Raw genomic sequence first — 19,557 nt, forward strand, 5'->3', positions numbered from 1 at the left:
TCAAGAAACTTTCTGCTGTAGGAGAGAATGTGTACAAAGAGAAACAGAGCTGAGAGGTGGAAGAGATGGGGAGCTCAAGCACATTCTTTAAACCCCTGGATTCAGTTATAGAAGCTGCAGCCTTCTTTTTCATCCTCCCTATATAGCTGTTGTTGTTGTTTATTTGTTTGTTTTCTTGCGGTCAAAAGCAATGGTTCCTCCAAGGAGGACCCATGGCCAAAGAAATCTCAGCATTATTTTACTTCTTCCCCCCAAAATTTTTTTAGTTGAGATACAACTGACATATAACATTATATTAGTTTCTGGTATATAACATAATGATTCAATATTTGTATACATTGCAAAATGATCACCACAATAAGCCCAGTTAACGTCTGTCATCATATGTAGTTACACAGTTTTTCCTTGTGATGAGAACTTTTAAGATCTACTCTCAATTTTCAAATGTACAGTACAATATTATTAACTAGAGTCACCATGACTTATTTATTTTATAAATGGAAGTTTGTACTTTTGACCCCCTTCACCCATTTTTGCCTACTTCTCAGCTCTTGCCTCTGGCAACTGCCAATCTATTTTATGTATCTATGAGCTTGTTTTTTGTAGGGAAGTGGTGGTGTGGATTTTACCTTTAAATGAGATTATGCAGTATTTGTCTTGCTCTGATTTATTTCAGTTAGCATAATCTCTCAAGGTCCATCCGTGTTGTAGCAAATGGCAAGGTTTTGTTCTTTTTTTTTTTTTTGTGGCTGAATAGTATCCAATTGTATATATCCTTCCACATTTCCTTATTCATTCATTCATCAATGGACACTTTGGTTGTTTCCATATTGTGGTATTGTAAGTAATGCTGCAGTAAATATGAGGGTGCATATATCTTTTTGAGTTAGTCTTTTTGTTTTCTTCAGATAAATAGCCAGAAGTGGAATTTCTGGATCATATGATAGTTCTATTTTCTATGTTCTATGAGGAACCTCCATACTGTTTTCCATAGTGGTTGCATCAATTTACATTTCCACCAACAGTGCATAGGGGTTCCCTTTTCTCTACATCCTTTTTAATTTTTTTATTTCAAAAAATTATAAAAACATTTTTAATGTTTACTTATTTTTGAGAAAGAGAGAGAGAGAGAGAGATAATGTGAGCAGGGGAGGGGCAGAGAGAGAGAGGGAGACTCAGAATCTGAAGCAGGCTCCATCCAGGCTCTGAGCTGTCAGCACAGAGCCCACGCAGTGCTCCAACCACAAACTGTGAGATCGTGACCTGGGCCAAAGGCAGACATTTAACTGACTGAGCCACCTAGGTGGCCTTCTACATCCTTTTATAAAAAAATGTTTGTTTATTTTGAGTGAGAGAGAGAGAGAGAGAGATAGAGAGAAACCCAAGCAGGCTCTGTGCTGTGATCACAGAGCCTGATGCAGATTTCCATCCTAAACTGTGACATCGTGATGTGAGCCACAATCAAGAGTGGAATGCTTAACTGGCTCAACCACCCAGGTGCCTCTCTCTACATCCTTGATAGCACTTTGTTATTTCTTGTCATTTAGATAATTGCTATTCTAACAGGTATGAAGTATATTTCATGGCGGTTTTGATGTACATTTCCTTGATGATTAGTGATGTGTTCAGCAACTTTTCATGTACCACATGTCAATATTATTTTATTTCTTGAAGTAAATTACTTTTGCATATAATTCCTTGAAAATATGGACACAGGTAGTTGGAAAATTGTGTTTGCCAAATATTTGGATATTAAGTATTAAATAAATGAATTAATGAGTCAATGGCATAGTATCCTTAAGTAATTTAGTTTTAGAGCCTGACTTTTAAATATCTGATTATTAACCAAAAATCTACAGTGGAGGTTGATCCATGATATTTAATAAAATTTCCTGGCTGTTAAGGGTTCTAGACAGAATCAGATTTAGGTGAATTGAAATATGAGTGGTTCTGAGACCTTGGTGCATGTTCATATCATCTAAAGGAGTAGCTGTACTATAGACCCATGAATCTGGGGGTGGGAGACAGAACTTCTCACAAAGCTCATTTGATTTCAGTATGTAGCAAGGTTTGGAACCCTACAATACCCTGTGTTTTGTTCTTAAACTTCTAAGAACCTTTGTGACATCAACCCAAAGTGTGAGACTCAGTTGCAGTCTGAGTAATACCCTGATCTGGAGACAGCTGGGTTTTCCCATGCCTTACACGTAGACAGACATGAAAACATTTTGTTACTTATAAGCATTATCATCTCCAGTGTCTCAGGTGTCCTCCCAACAGTGTTATATTATCCCTATATTTCCCCAAAGAAACAAACACTTGGAGAGGGGAAATCACTTGTTTGAGATCATCCTGGCACTAAATATCAGCTTTAACCCAGGTCTTTCACTCCAAATTATGTGTTATTCCACACTGTGTTTTCTTTTAAAAAAAAAAATGTTATCCCTTTTGTTTTGGAATAGGTAAATCGTGCACAGGGTGAAAATTCAAAAGCTACAGTGAATGAAAAGTCTCCTACACCCTGCTCCGGTTTGCCATCTGCTGAGTGTTTCTCTCCAGAGATACCAGTGAGTTAACATATTTCCGGTGAGTGCCTTCAGAGATTGTGCAGTTTGAAACACATACATGTGTATTTCCCTACCCCCACCTCCATAAATGGTAACTTAGTATTCATCCATGCACTTTGATTTTTTTTTTTAACAATATCTTGGAGACCTTTCTACCTTGATACACACAAAACTTCCTCATTCTTGTTAAAACATGGCATAGAATCCATTGTCTGGATGTGTCATATATTACTTGCCCAGTTTCAGTTTGACTGACAAGCTTGTTGTTTATAAGCTTTTGGTATTACAAACAATGCTGTAATAAATCTTTATGCATATATCATTTAAACATGTGGGGGTATATCTATATGTTAAGATCCTAGAAATAAACTTGTCAATAAAAAAGATATGTACCTTGAAAATTTCAGTAGACCTTAGCAAATTACCCTACCCAAAGGTTGTGCTGTTTCGTTTTGCCTACAGCAATGTGCGAAGGTGTATGTTTCTACACACGCTTGGCTACAATGTGTTATTAGTCTTTCAGTCTTTGCCAATCCAATGGGTGAAAAGCTAGTAAGTCATTGTAATTTTAATTTGCACAAAGGTGAAAACTTAAAAAGCTTTAGGGGATTGAAGGTAAGATTGCAAAATTTAGGGCACTTGAGCTGTTGCTTGCTCCTATTTTTGGGAAACAGTTAATATAGTCCTTTTCCTTAAGCTTTAAAATGATCTCTGAAATTTGGATTCTTGCAACCCTAACAGGTTCCCTGGTGTGAGTTTATTCTAAAGGGAATTATAATTATTGAATAGCTAGATGGGTGCTTTCATGTATATAATCTCATTCATATTAAGTACTCCTAACAGCCTTTTGTAGTAGATATTTTGATTCTTCCAGCTTTCAGTTGAAGAAACAGAGGCCAAATACTCACTCAAGGTCACAGAGCTAGTAAGAGGCAGAGGCTTTTACAGCCTATATAATTTGACTTAGAGCCTGTATTCCCCACCCCCCACCCCCTCATTATACCATGGTAATTCTAGAATAGGGCATAACATATGTAACCCTAATAAATCCCTGAAGTCCACGCAGCTCATTCTGTCACAATTGAAGAAGAAAAAAGAGTTCCTCTAAAAGCTATTAAAAATGAATTCCAGGGGCGCCTGGGTGGCTCAGTCGGTTAAGCGGCCGACTTCGGCTCAGGTCACAATCTCGCGGTCCGTGAGTTTGAGCCCCACATCGGGCTCTGTGCTGACAGCTCAGAGCCTGGAGCCTGTTTCGGATTCTGTGTCTCCCTCTCTCTGACCCTCCCCTGTTCATGATCTGTCTCTCCCTGTCTCAAAAATAAATTTAAAAAAAAAAACGTTAAAAATGAATTCCATTTTTTAAATGTTTATTTATTTATTGAGAGAGAGAGAGAGAGAGAGAGAAAGCGCACACAAGTGGCAGAGGGGGAGAGAGAGAGGCAGACAGAAAATCCCAAGCAGGCTCCATGCTGTCAGTACAGACCCTGACACGGGGCTTGATTTTATGAACCATGAGATCATGACGTGAGCCCTAAATCAAGAGTCGTACGCTTAACTGACTGAGCCACCCAGGCGCCCCATGAATTCTATTTTTTACCCAAGTCTGTTATAGAATATTGAAGAGGATCCAGTTCCTAGCTGTGAACTGCACTTCTCAGAAACTTCCTTGAGCCCCAATTAGGCTATACCCAGAATCTGCTCTGGAGTTTTTTCATAGGCCAACCTCCCATATTGCTTCTTTATCCCTGGCTCCATTTTCTTCTCCTCCTCCTAGTTGTGATAAAAACAAACAACCATTCACACACATGAGATCTACTCTCTTAAAAATTTTTAAGCATGCAGTACATTATTGTTAACTATAAACATAATGTCATACAGAATATCTCTAGAACTTTTTCATCTTGTATAACTCAAGCTGTCTATACATTGAACAGCAACTACCCCATTTGCCCCTGGAAGTCACCATTCTACTCTCTTCATCTATGAATCTATTTTAGATATTTCACATTAGTGGAATCATGCAGTATTTGGCCTTCTGTGACTGAGTTATTTCACTTAGTCTAATGTCCTCAATGTCTATTTTCTTTTAGATCCCTTCTTCACATTATATCCCAGCTCTTAAATAGTTCACCTTGATATTAAGTTCTTTCTCTGCTTCTTAGTCATATATCCCTACCCATTCTACAGGTTCTGTTTCTTGAAACAAAGGATCTGGCTTAGCCAAGAAAGGTGGAGAAACTAAGTGGAAAAGAACACAGTTCCTTTATCCAAAAAGAAGATTATAAATACACACTTACTGCATTAACTTTTGTTAGAGTCACTAATAGATGTCTTAGACAAAAGGCAACTCGAGTTAAAAAAATTTTATTTTTTAAAAAATTTCATTTTATTTGAGTATATTTGACACAGTGTTAACATTAGTTTCAGGTGTACAAAATAGTGATTCAACTTCTCTATACCTTATGCTATGCTCATCCCAAGTGTAGCTACCATCTGTCACCATATAACACTATTGCAACATCATTGACTATATTCTCTATGTTGTGTCTTTTATCCCCACAACTTATTCATTCCATAACTGGATAAAAGGCAACTAGAGTTTTAACTGGAAATATGAGAGTAAAAGTCAGATTGAAACAGAGAAAAGAGGTACAACTGGAGTACTTTGGGTCCTAGAACTACAATATCTAATATGGTAGCCATTAGCCACATGTGGCTGTTGAGCATTTGAAATGCAGCTAGCTCAAATTATGTGCTGTAAATATAAAATATACATTGGATTTTTAATGAGAACTTAGAATGAAAAGAGAATGGAAATATTTCATCAATTTTTAATATTGATCATATGTTGAACTGATAATACTTTGAACATGTTGGGTTAAAATACATTACTAAAATTAATTTTACTTGTCTATTTTCACTTTTTAAATTGTGGGACAAGAAAAATTAAAATTGTATATGTGGCTTGTATAATACTGCTATTGGACAGTGCTTTTCTAGGAGGATTCTTAGTAATCAAGGTCAAGATGAGGGAGAGGTCCTGGGCACCTGGGTGGCTCAGTCAGGTAAACATCTAGCTCTTGGTTTCAGCTCAGTTCATCATCTCACAGTTCATGAGTTTGAGCCCCGCAACAGGCTCTGCACTAACGGTGCAAGATTCTCTCTCTCTCTTTCTCTGCCCTTCCCCTGTTCATGTGCTCTCTCTCTCTCTCTCTCTCTCTCTCTCTCTCTCTCAAAATAAATAAACAAACTTAAAAAAAAAAAGATGAAGGAGAAGTACTAGGGCTAGAAAAAGGTTGAGGGTCTAGAAGAGGACGAACAAATTAGGGGAAGCAAGAGGCCCCTGAGAGGTCACACTTACCCAATTTTTCCATTGTCTTAAAGCTATCCTGACTGTGTTACATTGTACCATAAAATATAAGCACACTTATGTGAGTATTATATTTTATATTTCCATAATTTGACCTTTAGGGTGTGGTTTTCTTTTTTCCTTTGGCTTCATTATGATTTGATGGAGAGGATAGCTTCTTGATCTATATTTATCCTGCAATGTAACCTTTATCAAAGAACTTAATATTTCAGAGCCTCAGTTTCCTTAACTATAAAAATGGGAAGAAAAATCTTGCTCTATATATTTAACTAGATTTTTGTGAGGGTCACTTGTAAATTAGGAAGTGTTTGACAAAATAAAAGTGGTTTTTTTGTGTGTGTTGTTGTTTCAGAGAGCCAAGGGTCCTCATCCACTCCATCAAATCTCAAAACATCATCTGAATCAAAGGAAACTTGAAAAAGATCTGAACAAAATTTGGGAAGATTTGGCTGGGAAATCATGTTGTTTTCCTTCCTATGTTTAGCTACGTATTTCTGATAAATTGGAGATGGTCAGGAGTAGAGAGGTAGACTAACTGAAGGGATGGTTTCAGGGTGCGTGGTAGACTGTGAGGGAGGGTCTACGGAGGCAAAGTAGGCTAGTGTGGGGCATGAAGGATGGTTCTAAGTAACAGCATGTGGTAGTCAGAACAATGTCCCTCCAAAGATGTTCACATATCAATCCTCAGCACCTGCAAATATAATTACCCTGCATGGCAAAAGAGACTTTGCCGACGATACCAACATGGGAAGGTTAATGGGCTGGGGGAGGGGGACATGAAATCACAAGAGTTCTTACAAGAGGGAGGCATGAAGGTCAATGTTAGAGAGAGGAGATGGAACAATGGAAGCAGAGCTTGGAGTGATGTGCTTTGAAAATGGAAGAAGGAGCCATGAGCCAAGGAATGAAGGGAGCATCTAGAAGGTGGAAAAGGCAAAGAAATACTGTCCTCTAGAGCATCTAGAAAGGAACACAGCCCTGTGGACACCTTGGTTTTAGCTCATAAGATCCATCTTAAACTCTGACCTCTAGAACCGGAGGATAATATGTTTGTGTTGTTTTAAGCCACTAAGTTTTTGGTTCGTTGTTGTTGTGACAACAACAGGAAAAGAATACACTAAACAATTTATCCTGAACCATGAGTACAACTTGTAGAGAAAAGGGATTGTGAGGACAAACTGGAAGAGTTCTTTTAGCAAACTCTGTAATACTTTAGAAGTCATGTGTGGGCTAACCTCTAACTGAGCTGATTACAGGAAGGGGTCACATTTTCCTTCTCATTTCACAGAAGTGTTGTTGGTTGCAATCTGTTGTCAAGCATGGCAGTGAGGAAACAGGGGGGATGATGGTGTTGGGAATGGGCTCTTGCTCCAGGAACAAAGAGTAGTTGCAGATTAGGAGAACAGGAAGTCACCTAGAGGAGGGCTTCTGCATGCTCATTCCCAGCTGAAAATTCCTGTCTCAGTTGCCATACTAACAAGTGCCTAGGATGGTACTGTGGGCACTCTATGTCTGCCCTGGGAGTTTCCAGAAGTACCTGAGGAGTGAAGAGCTTTCTAATGTATTGGAAATCCTACTTGAGTAGAAATGGCTTTGGAGCTGGTAAATATTAAGTATGAATGATATAATGTGACTACAGTTGTACTCATAGGTTGATGTACTTGGACCTTTTGCTTTATACCATTACAATAGATAGCTTTTTGATTTGGACTTTTAATATTGCCACCTGAAAATGGGCTCAAATTTAGGCCCTCAGAATCTGCAATTCTGGAATCCCCAAAACTCTGAAAATTAAAAACAAAATCATTTTTATTTGGAAGCAAGGTTAGACATGAAATGATGTGAAACTAACTATTGTCTTTATTTCTCTTGTTTGGTATGAATATGCATATACTTCACTGCAGAAATAGTAATATGTTTGATTCTAGGGTGCTGCTTCAGGACTCACTGGGTGGGCTGGTTTTGTAATATATAGTATATGCCCTAAATTACCTTTCTAAAATCTAAATCTAAAATCATTTAATCCCAGGGCACCTGGGTGGCTCAGTCAGTTAAGTGACCGACTTTGGCTCAGGTCATGATCTATCTCACGGGTCGTGAGTTCGAAGCCCATGTTGGGCTCTGTGCTGACAGCTCAGAGCCTGGAGCCTGCTTTAGATTCTGTGTTTCCCTCTCTCTCTGCCCCTCCCCCACTCACATTCTGTCTCTGTTTGTCTCTCAAAAAAAACCAAATAAACATAAAATCATTTAATCCCAATAGTTCAGACAAGGGATTATGAAGTTGCAAAGGGGACTAGCCATATTGGGCATGGGTTGAATAATGTTCCCCTAGAATTCATGTCCACCTGGAACCTTTGAATGTGACTTTGTTTGGAAATAGGATCTTTACAGATGTGATTAATTAAATTAAGATAAGGTCCTACAGGATTTTGATTGGCCCCAAATCCAAATACTTGGTGAACACCCACAGAGAAAAAAGCTATGTGACAATGGAGTCAGAGATTGGAGTGATGCACCTGTAAGACAAGGTTGCCAAGGTTTGCCAACAGCTCTCAGGTACTAGGGAGCCAAGCATGGGGGTGGTTTCTCTCTCAGAACCTCCAGAAGGAACCAGCTTTGCCAACATCTTGATTTTGGACTTCTGACTTCCTGAACTATGAGAAAATAAATTACTAGTGTTGCAGGTCACCTCATTTGTAGTTATTTGACATAATGGTACAAAAAAATGAATACACTGGGCCAGAACAAATTTAGTTGTAGGAATAACAATTGGAGTATCTTTTAATCTTGAAATTTTGATTAATTCATTCAACAGAATGTCTTTTTCAGTATAGGAAAGGCAGCAGAACTATAACTTACCCAGTGATATCACATTCTCCTTTTAACAGTGTTAATAGGGTATTCATCGCAGCACTGCTTTTAATAGAAAACACTGAAGAATGTTTCTATTCTTCAATGAAGTGAAGAACTAATGATCTAATTATGAGGAATAGCAAAATCAATTATCATACATCCATACTATAAAATAATCACCAGCTTAAAAACATTCATGCTTTTGAAAAACCCTCTAATGACAGGAGAAATTGTTCATTTTGTGTTGAAAATAGGTACAGGAGTTGTTAGGACTCATCACATTGTACATGTAGGATTTACACATTTCACTGTCTGTGTCATGCACTGAGATCTCGAAAAAAAAAAAAAAAAACAACAACAAAAGCAAACCCAGAACTATAAACGCATATTGAACTGTAGTCGATAAATTTACTTTTTGTAGTGGTCTGAGTTGGCAATTCTGAAACTACTTCCTGAATATTTTAGCTTAAGCAAGTGAGTATATATATAGACAATAATGGAAGCCAGTTTTTTCACTGTTGAAGAAAAGTTACAGATGTGAATAGGTGGAAGGTGAGAGTATTCTCTGAAGTGTTGGATTGGTACTGGAGGTATTAATTTGAATTCATGGTTTTTAAATATATATGCTTAACATATATTATGTATAAGTAGAAGGATATATAAAATTTTAATGATATGGATATGTAAATAATTATAAATAGATATAGATATTTCTTAGCTTTGTCTGCTGAGAGGGCCTAGAAGGAATGACTAAGTAGTAACAATGAGTGCACCTATCACCCAGAAATTGGTTTCTAAATACCACTTTTCATGGGGCACCTGGGTGGCTCAGTTGGTTAAGCATCTGACTTAGGTTCAGGTCATGACCTTGTGGTTCCCAAGTTCAAGCCCAGCATTGGTCTCTGTGCTGACAGCTTGGAGCCTGGAGCCTGTTTCAGATTCTGTGTCTCCCTCTGTCTCTGACCCCCACCCCCAATCACACTGTCTTTCTCTCAAAAATAAATAAGCATTAAAAAACATTAAAAGAAGTAAATAACACTTTCCAATAAAAGGAACTAAGGATCCTTAGAGAAATAGCTAATTCCAGGACTGTGTCAGAGAAGCACAAAATGAATCCAGATCATCTTCGTTTTCTTGTTTTAAAAAAAATTTTTTTTAATGTTTATTTATTTTTGAGACAGAGAGAGACAGAGCATGAACAGGGGAGGGTCAGAGAGAGAGGGAGACACAGAATCTGAAGCAGGCTCCAGGCTCTGAGCTGTCAGCACAGAGCCTGATGCGGGGCTCGAACTCACAGACCGTGAGATCATGACCTGAGCCGAAGTCGAAGTCGGATGCTTAACCGACTGAGCCACCCAGGCGCCCCCCAGCTCATCTTTGTAAAACAAAGTAAGGAACAAAGGGAACTTTCCTACTATTCTTCTTTTCTAATGTTATATTCTAATAAACTTTTGCCTGCTGCTCAAAAAAGAAAAAAAAAAGTAAGGTATTTCTTAAAGAACAACAAGAATGTATCAAAAGGACACAGAAGCCAACTTGAAGAGCTCCCACTGGCCAAATATGGGATAATTTATGCATCAAAATAAATAGTGATAGTAATGGATTATAACCCATTAATTATAAAATTAAAATCTATGAGCCCATACTTATATCAATCAATAAATAAGTAAATACATAAAAAATAAGAAAGGGGAAGAGTTCTTCTTTCAGTAGAATGCCAGCTAACATACAGAAGGAATGATGGAGGTAGAAAATCATTAATGGATACTGAAACCAGTGGGTGAAGGTTTAATGAAGAATGGAATACTTACATATTCAAAGTACCTCCTCATAAATTACTTATTAATTATAAAGAGAAAAATAGTAACATTAGAGTGGAGAAAACTAGGAGGCTCCACTTTATCAAAGTGATCACAGTTAACAAAGTAGTTAACAAACTAGTATCATTTGTCACCTGGTGAGATGCACTGAGAAGGATACAGCATTAGTTTGGTGGTATTCCTGCCAAAACTGCAAAAAATCTGATCAGACAAATCGAAGTCAAAGGACATTGTACAAAATAACTGTTATGTACCCTTCAAAAATATCAAGGTCAAGAAACTCACAAAAAAGGTGAGGAACTATTCTAAATTAAAAGATATTAAAAGTTGTGAGAATTAAATGCACCTAAGATTTGATCTTAGACCAAGAAAAAACAATTTATAAAGGATGTTTGTGGGATAACTAGTGAGATTTGAAAATAGATTGTGTACCATGAATTGTACCAATGTTAAATTTCCTGATTTTGATAGTTGTACTCTGATTATGTAAAAGAATCAATGGGGCCGCCTAGCTGTCTCAGTCAGTAGAGCATGCAACTCTTAATCTCAGGGTTGTGAGTTCAAGCCCCATGCTGGGCATGGAGCCTACTTAAAAAAAAAAAAAAAATCCATGTCTTTATTCTTCGGAAATACATATTGATGTCTTTGACTTCCTCTCTCGAATGGTTTATACCAAATAATATGTATAAATATGAATACACATATAAAGATAGAATGGTAAAAAGATGAGGTAAAAATGTACTTGTGAATCTGGGTAAAGGGCATATGAAAGTTTTTTACTATTCTTGCAACTTTTCTGTAGGAAACATTTGAAATTATATTAAAATAAAAAGTTATAAAAATATGGTATAACCCTTATATAGTATGATCATAAGTTTGAAAGAGTTAGAACATTAAAATATATTTATTTACATTATTTATATACATCGGAAAAAACTGGAAGGAGATAAAACAAAATGTTATCAGTGGTTATTCCCCCACTTAAGTTTTAAGGGTTATTATAAATTTAAAAATAATATTTTTAGTAATACCCATCCATGGTTTACATAGCACTTTGTAACTACTACATGGTTAGTAACTGGTTTCTGACCAACAGAATACAGCCAAAGCAATAGGATGTCATGTCTAAATTTTGTTTATTTCAAGTTTTTATTTAACTCCAAGCTAGTTAATATACAGTGTAATATTAGTTTCAGGTGTACAATATAGTGATTCAACACTTCCATATAACACCCAGTGCAAAATCCATTTTGCATTTATTTTTGTTTATGGTGTAAGAAAGTGGTCCAGTTTCATTCTTTTGCATGTTGCAAATCAATCAATGTGATACACCACATTAATAAAAAAAAAGGTTAAGAACCATACAATCCTTTCAATAGATGCAGAAAAAGCATTTGACAAAGTACAACATCCCATCATGATAAAAACCATCAACAAAGTAGGGTTAGAGGGCACATACCTCAACATAACAAAGGCCTTATATGAAAGACCCACAGGTAATATCATTGTCAATAGGGAAAAACTGAGAGCTTTTCCTCGAAGGTCAGGAACAAGACAGGGATGTCCACTCTTACCACTTTTATTTATTTTTTATTTATTTATTTTTTAATGTTTATTTATTCTTGAGAGAGAGAGACAGAGTGTGAACAGGGGAGGGGCAGAGAGAGAGAGGGAGACACAGAATCTGAAGCAGACTTTAGGCTTTGAGCTATCAGCACAGAGCCCAACACGAGGCTTGAACTCACGAACTGTGAAATCATGACCTAAGCTGAAGTCAGATGCTTAACTGACTGAGCCACCCAGGCACCCCCACTCTCACCACTTTTATTCAACATAGTGCTAGAAGTCCTAGCCACAGGAATCAGACGACAAAAAGAAATAAAAGGCATCCACATTGGCCAGGAGGAAGCCAAACTTTCACTATTTGCAGATGACACGATACTCTATATAGAAAACCCAAAGACTCCACCAAAAAGTTGCTAGAACTGTTACATGAGTTCAGTAAAGTTGCAGGATACAAAATCAATGTACATAAATTGTTGCATTTCTATACACCAATAATGAAGCAGCAGAAAGAGAAATCAAGGAATCAGTCCCATTTACAATTGCACCAAAGACCATAAGATACTTGGGAATACGCCTAACCAAAGAGGTGAAAGACCTGTACTTCGAAAACTGTAAAATACTGATGAAAGAAATTGAAGATAACACGAAGAAATGGAAAGACATTCCATGCTCATGGATCAGAAGAACAAATATTGTTAAAATGTTTATACTACCCAAAGCAATCTGCACATGCAATTCAATCCTTATCACAATACCAACAGCATTTTTCACAGAGCTAGACAAAACAATTCTAAAATTTATATGGAACCGCAAAAGACCCCAAATAGCCAAAGCAACCTTGAAAAAGAAAAGCAAAGCTGGAGGCATCACAATTCCAGAGTCCAAATTATATTACAAAGCTGTAGTGATCAAAACAGTATGGTATGGCACAAGAATAGACAGATAGATCAACGGAACACAATTGAAAACCCAAAAATGAACCCATAACTATATGGTCAGTTTATCTTCGACAAAGCAGGAATGAATATCCAGTGGGAAAAAGACAGTCTCTTCAACAAATAGTATTGGGAAGACTGGACAGCAACATGCAAAATAATAAAATTTCTTATTTACGTCTTCAAAATGTTCTGGCTTCCTACTGCACTAGGAATAATAAAACATAATGACTTTAAATGCCCATTTATGTCCTCAAAGGGAGGTCATATTTATCACTACATCTAAATAGCTACCTCTGTCTTCCCCATCACTTCCTGCCCCCTTTTCTGTTGGTGCTGTTAGCTCTTTTTAATGGCTCAATGTTGGAAACAATCAAACATTCAGTCTCAACGAAGGGTTTATATATTCTGATACAGCTATGTTCTGAATTACTAGGCAGCCTACACTCTGGAAAAGCTGTCCTGTGTTATTTTCCCAAGAAGAGCTTGGCTGTCCTGCTTCCTGGCTTGTGATTAAGCCATTAAAACAAATTCCTTTGTATTTCTAGCTTTCTTACCTTTTCTTTCAGGCAGCTGGAGACAGCTAACAGAGCCCAGAGTTCGATTCTCATTACTTCTTTACTAACTAGTTTTATCACTTTAGACAACTTTCAACTTATTGAAACTCTAGCTGTAGTTTGTCCATCCATAAAGTGGGGAAATAGTAAGCGCCTCAGGGGTTATTATGAGAATCAAAGACAGGGATGTGTACAAGGCCTCGGGCAAAGCACCTGCTTCACTGTGTGGGTCATGCATCGGTTCTCTCTTATTTACCCTTTTTTCCGTGACGCAGTGACCAGGCAGAACTAGTTGCTTAGTCCTCTGTGTTCTAATGGCTTTTCTTTTTCCTGAAAGAGCTTTTGCAAGGGTGGGTTGAGACTTTTCTTTTTGTAAGTTTCTCTTCCATGGCTAGATTGAGAGCTTTTCCATGAGCACAAATGTGCTGGTTTTGTCTCTGAGTCTCCAGTACCAGGCACAGAGTCTGGGGGAACAGCAGAGCTCAAAAGATACTTATAAAATGCGGAGACTTCCAGTTCTAATGACATTTCTCTTATGAAACCTTTTGATCCTCTAACTAGAAATAATTTTTCTCTCTGGTGGGAATTGAGAGCTCTGATCATATTTTGCCTTGAATCATAGTTATTTGTGAGCATTTTTTTTTTCTGTTTGATTTACCCTCCAGCCCTCTCGTGCAGCACCCCAGTCATATGATTGCTGGAACTGCATCTCATTCACCTCTGAAACCGCAATAGTGTCTGGCCCATGCATTCCATCATTTGTTTAAGATACAATTCTTCTTGAGCAAGGATCAAGGGATATGACTCACACACTTAATGTACAATTCAGTTTTTGCCTTTTTTGTATAGGCCTGCTCAGCAAACCACTTCCCCATTGCACAATGAATTGGAGGGTGGGGCTGCTCCCAATGTTAAAATCGGTCAGGGGTTACCAGAAGTCAATTCCCCTACCTCTGAATAAAAAACATTAATTCACAACTTGACTTCAAATCCAGGCCTCTCTATTTTACCAAGAATGTCAGGATAAGAAGCCGAATCATTATACATGTGCAAAATGTAAGGCAAACTCTGAGCAAGGCAAGGATTAGAACTGAGGAGAAGATAAAGTAAACTTGGAATGTAATGATTGGATTATAGCTTCTATGGTCACAGAGTTTTTAAAAAGTTGTTGACCTTAGCAATTACACTGCACTACATATGGCTATTTAAGATTAATTGCATTGGCTGGCGTTATATTGTATTAAACTTTCCTTATGCATATAGGTAGCAGCTGAATGGAGATTTACTCAGGATCCAGTAGCCCCTTACTGAATTTTTCAGCCATTGAACAAATGTTTACTGAGCTTCTGTCATGTGCCAGCTCTAGTCTAGAAATGGCTGATAGGCAGGTAGGAGACAGACCCTGCCTTGGCTCTTTTTTTCCCTTTCTTGCTATTAAGTAATCTAAGTTGACTATTTATCCTGGTCACGAAACTTGTAGAATTGCTATGGGGAATGAAAAGAGTGTTTATAAAGCAGTTCAGATGTTTTGATAAGCACAATGTAAGAACCGTATGTGATTATTCTCCAGCATAATACTAAAGTGTTAAAAAATCAACCATGAAATTGCATTTCTAAGACCCTTTTGCTTTTGACTTTAAGGTTTCTTAATAGTCAAGTCCACTGACTCTCATTTGATAACCGGTTTTTAAAATTAAACTTGTTTGCACCATTTAACAAAGAAATAGTGTTTTGATTCTTCTTAGGATATAAATGCTGCAGTCTGAGTGATGTTTTATGGAGTTGTTTTTCTTTAATGTCCATATTTCCTCCTCAGTCTCACAGACATTAGAACCAGAAAGGAACTTAGGTATAATCTAATTCAATGCCGGGCAAACATTTTCATTCTTTTCAAACATTTGAATGTGCTTTTTGTCTGAATACTTGAGGTTCTGGAAAATTTTTGCATACCTAAATGTATTTAATTATTAGGTAATAATATTTAATTTTCTCTTTTTCATTAAAGACATACTGCTGTCAATCAGAGCTTCCAATTAGTATGAGGTAATTAGAATTAGCAATAAGCAGTGTGGTTATTGATACTGGAATCAGATTACCTGGTCTTGATCTTCGTTTCACCACTAAATAGCTGTGCAAATTGCTTAACTCTCTGTGCCTCAGTTTCCTTATCTGTGAAATCATGATAACAGTAGTACATACCTCATAGAGTTGTGAGGATTCCTGCATCATCACAGCCCAAACAAAGAAAAGGGTCCCCTTTGTTATCCTGTCAAACCTCAATCTATATAATATTAGGGTTCTAATAAAATATTAGAAATATTTTAGCTTGTGAATTGCTATTTGAGAATAAACTTATCCTTTAAAGATGAGGAACTTGAAACCCAGAGAAGTGAGTTCCCTGAGGACTCCCAGTTACTCAGGGCCAGAACCTGCACTGGAACCTAGAACTTCCAGACTGTGGGATTGTTTGTTTATCAGCCTAATTAGAAGCCTGTTCATAAAGGTCACAAATGCACCCAGATCACATGGTGTGAAACAGATGTAGGGTCAGGACATTAGAAGCACTTACTGTTCTGGGTTCTGTGCACACTGAATGCAATCAAATATTTATTTATTTATTTATTTATGTTTGTTTGTTTGTTTGTTTGTTTATTTTTGAGACAGAAAGAGAAACAGAGCACGAGCAGGGAAAGGGCAGCAAGGAAGACACAGAATCCAAAGCAGGCTCCAGGCTCCCAGCTGTCAGCACAGAGCCCGATGTGGGGCTCTAACTCACAAACCACGAGATCATGACCTGAGCCAAAGTCAGACACTTAACAGACTGAGCCACCCAGGCACCCCTGAGCGCAATAAAATATTTAAATTCCCTGTCATTTGAAATAATAGAAGCCCCTTGACATCTGTGGGGAATAGCTCCAGAATTTGGAGATACCTAATTGTCAATATCAGTGTAGCATCTAGCCTCCTCTAGGGAATGTATTAAAGAATAACTGAGAAATTGAAGTAACCCTGTAAGACCCTTAATAAAGTCTATGCATATTAGAGTAGAGTGACTCATGGTGGGTTTAAAATAAATTCTGCCACAGATAATAACCTTGAAATTATATTATGACATCACTATTGAAACAAAGTAAACCAAGAGCTTACCCAAATTTGCAAAAATTCAGGGATGATGATGATGGGTACCAGTGACCTTTGCTGACCAGTAACGTTCTGATTGATGGAACAATGACTGGAAGTGGCCACACTGCAGGATGGAGTCAGGACGGACTGCTGCAGAGCTCCTACACTGACTGCAGACTCTGCGCCCTTAGCTAGACTTCCTGAGTGCTAAGTGACCTTCTCAGCCAGTCCTGGCAGTTTCCCAGTCCTGTCGCAAACCAATTACCATTTCCTACTTGTCAGGAACCTTTTGGGAAGCTTCTGAGGAGTGGAAATTTGAGAATGACAAACCAAGAATGCCAAGGGTTCTTGTATTCAGTGCTGGTGAGGGCTCATTAGTACTCCTATACACTGGTGGGAGGACTGTAAACGGATTCAAACCTTGAAGAGGACAATTTAATATTTCATTATTTTAAGTTCAGAAATTTCCATTTTCTTTAACCAATAAGTCCACATCTGAAAATCGATTTTAAGGGAACAATAGATTCACAGCTGTCTAGCAGCATTATACAACAGCAAAATATAGGAAACGATCTCAATGGCCATCAATAAGAAACAGATTTAAAAATTATTGTATGTTTATGCAGTAGGAAACTAAACAGCCATTACAAAATATATTTTAGGATAAAATTTATTGATGGGGGAAAATAGGCTATAAAATTGATTCCAAAAATCAGAATACAACTCTCTATATGCACATTATGGTCCCCCCCTTTTTTTTTTTAATGTCTTCTGGGGCTCCTGGGTGGCTCAGTTGGTTGAGCATCCGACTCTGGTTTAGGTCATGATCTCACAGTTCGTGAGTTCGAGCCCCTTGTCAGGCCCTGTGCTGACAGCTCAGAGCCTGCAGCCTGCTTCGGATTCTGTTTCTCTCTCTCTCTGCCCCTCCCCCCCTCACCCTCTCTCAATCTCTCTCAAAAATAAGTAAACATTAAAAATTTTAAAAACCAAAACCAAAATGTCTTCAAATAGAAGGAAGACAGAAAGGAAATACACCAAATATAAAAAGTGATATATTTTAGAGCTGGGATTACAAGTGATTTTTATTTTTCTGTATATTATATCGTTTCTATACTAAGTGGTACTTTTAAAAATCAACTGGTTTTATTAAATAATACATTCATGTATTTGTGATAATAAATATGGAATGAAAAGAAATCCAGACATGTAGTTCCACTTCATAGAAACAATAGTGTTAACAGTTTCTTGTATATCCTTCCAGAGATTCTACGGTGTGGGCATTGTGTGGGTGGAAGCAGGATGGGAAGGGCAAGTAGTCAGATAGGACTCACGTCAGAAGAAGTATAGCTCTGAAGCATAAATCCCAACACAGAGTTGGTCTCATCCTGAGGTGAGGTACCAGATACTTTAACCCCTTATCAACCGGTTTTTGGCCAAAAATGAGGGGAACAGAACTTCCCAGGGGAGTCAGCTCCATTAGGTGGAGGGCAATTCCTGTGAGCCATCAGCAGTGAACATTCACAGCAGCTTGGCACAGACGGGTACCAATAAGGCACCAACAGTGTTCACTACACTGACTCAACCATTTCCTAGTTTTATTTGCTTAAAAAAGGTTAATTCATAAATCAATTCATTGTTCTTCCTAGCTATTCACTCTAAAAGTCCTCATTCCTTATCTAATATACATATCTGTGCAGAAAAGTAAGCAAATTTATTGTTTCCTCTAATAAAATTGGCACAGTATAATCTTTTAATAAAAGGTGCTTGCTTCCTTTAAAAAACATACTCAACACACAACAAAATAAATAAAATAAATTTAGCAAAAAAAAAAAAAGGTTAAATTTAGTTTTAACTTTTGACAAAGAACTAAATATACTTTCATTGTTCTCAAGTACATAGTTTCCTTGGTTGGACTATGTTACTGGATTGTGATTGGTGTTTGTGCTTGGATTTCCACAAATGTCAGTGTTTTCACAGGTCTTCTTTTCCTGAGCTTTCTGAAATACTGGCTTCTAGTTTCGAAATTCTCCCTGCTTTGGGGGCAAGTAGCAAAGCTCCAGATACATACCAGAGGCGATTGATAATTGGAAAAGAATCGAAAGGCTGACTAATCCAAACCTCTAAGTTTATAGGTGTGGACACTGAGGCTCAGAGAAGGGACATGACTTAGCTAAAGCTGCAAATCAAGTTAGAGGTAGAAAACAGAGTTAGGACCCCAGTCACCTGGCTCTCCTTCTGAGCTCTTGAAATGAATGGCTGCTGGCTCCCCCAAAGGAACATTAAGCCACTGAGATGAGTTTAGGTGGAATTCAAATTTCTTGTTTCTTTTTTATAGCCTTGACAGTTACCCCCAGTGACTTCACCCTGGGAAAAAAACAAAACAAAACAAAAAAGACACCTGGGAATTACAATTTTCTGGGTGCCCACGACAGTGTGTTCAAGTGTGAAGTGGGGCAAAATGCGGAATGCGTTGGACTTGGATGCTGTGTGGGGAAATTCCTTGACACTTGAGCATTTTGGATTATTCAGGAAATTCCTCAGAGACTTGGCTTCCTCTGTATTGTTGTCCTTGGAACCGCCATGAGGCTAGGGAAAGAAACAGGATTTACACTAATTATTTACAACAACTTCCCAGGGGGACCAGAGTTTGTACTCTGTGGACAGATTCTGAGATCCCAGCCCTTCTGCATCTCCACCTTAAAGAGGCCAGGCTCTGACAGGTTACTCCTAGGAGTAGAGCAGAGGAATTCTCAAGGCAGGGCATCT

The 19,557-nt window shown here is 37.8% G+C and overlaps 1 protein-coding gene across 5 annotated transcripts in view; it reads left to right on the top strand.

Moving 5' to 3' along the window:
* ABCA1 (ATP binding cassette subfamily A member 1) overlaps positions 1-19,557 on the top strand; it is a 324,881-nt gene that overhangs the window by 115,561 nt on the left and 189,763 nt on the right. For all 5 annotated transcript variants that reach the window (XM_047829340.1, XM_047829344.1, XM_047829338.1 and 2 more), the window contains one exon: positions 2,463-2,586. The gene's annotated coding sequence lies outside the window, so the exon portion shown is untranslated. The remainder of the gene's footprint in view (positions 1-2,462; positions 2,587-19,557) is intronic.

Source organism: Prionailurus viverrinus, chromosome D4 (genome assembly GCF_022837055.1).
Source record: "Prionailurus viverrinus isolate Anna chromosome D4, UM_Priviv_1.0, whole genome shotgun sequence".
Classification (NCBI taxonomy): domain Eukaryota; kingdom Metazoa; phylum Chordata; class Mammalia; order Carnivora; family Felidae; genus Prionailurus; species Prionailurus viverrinus.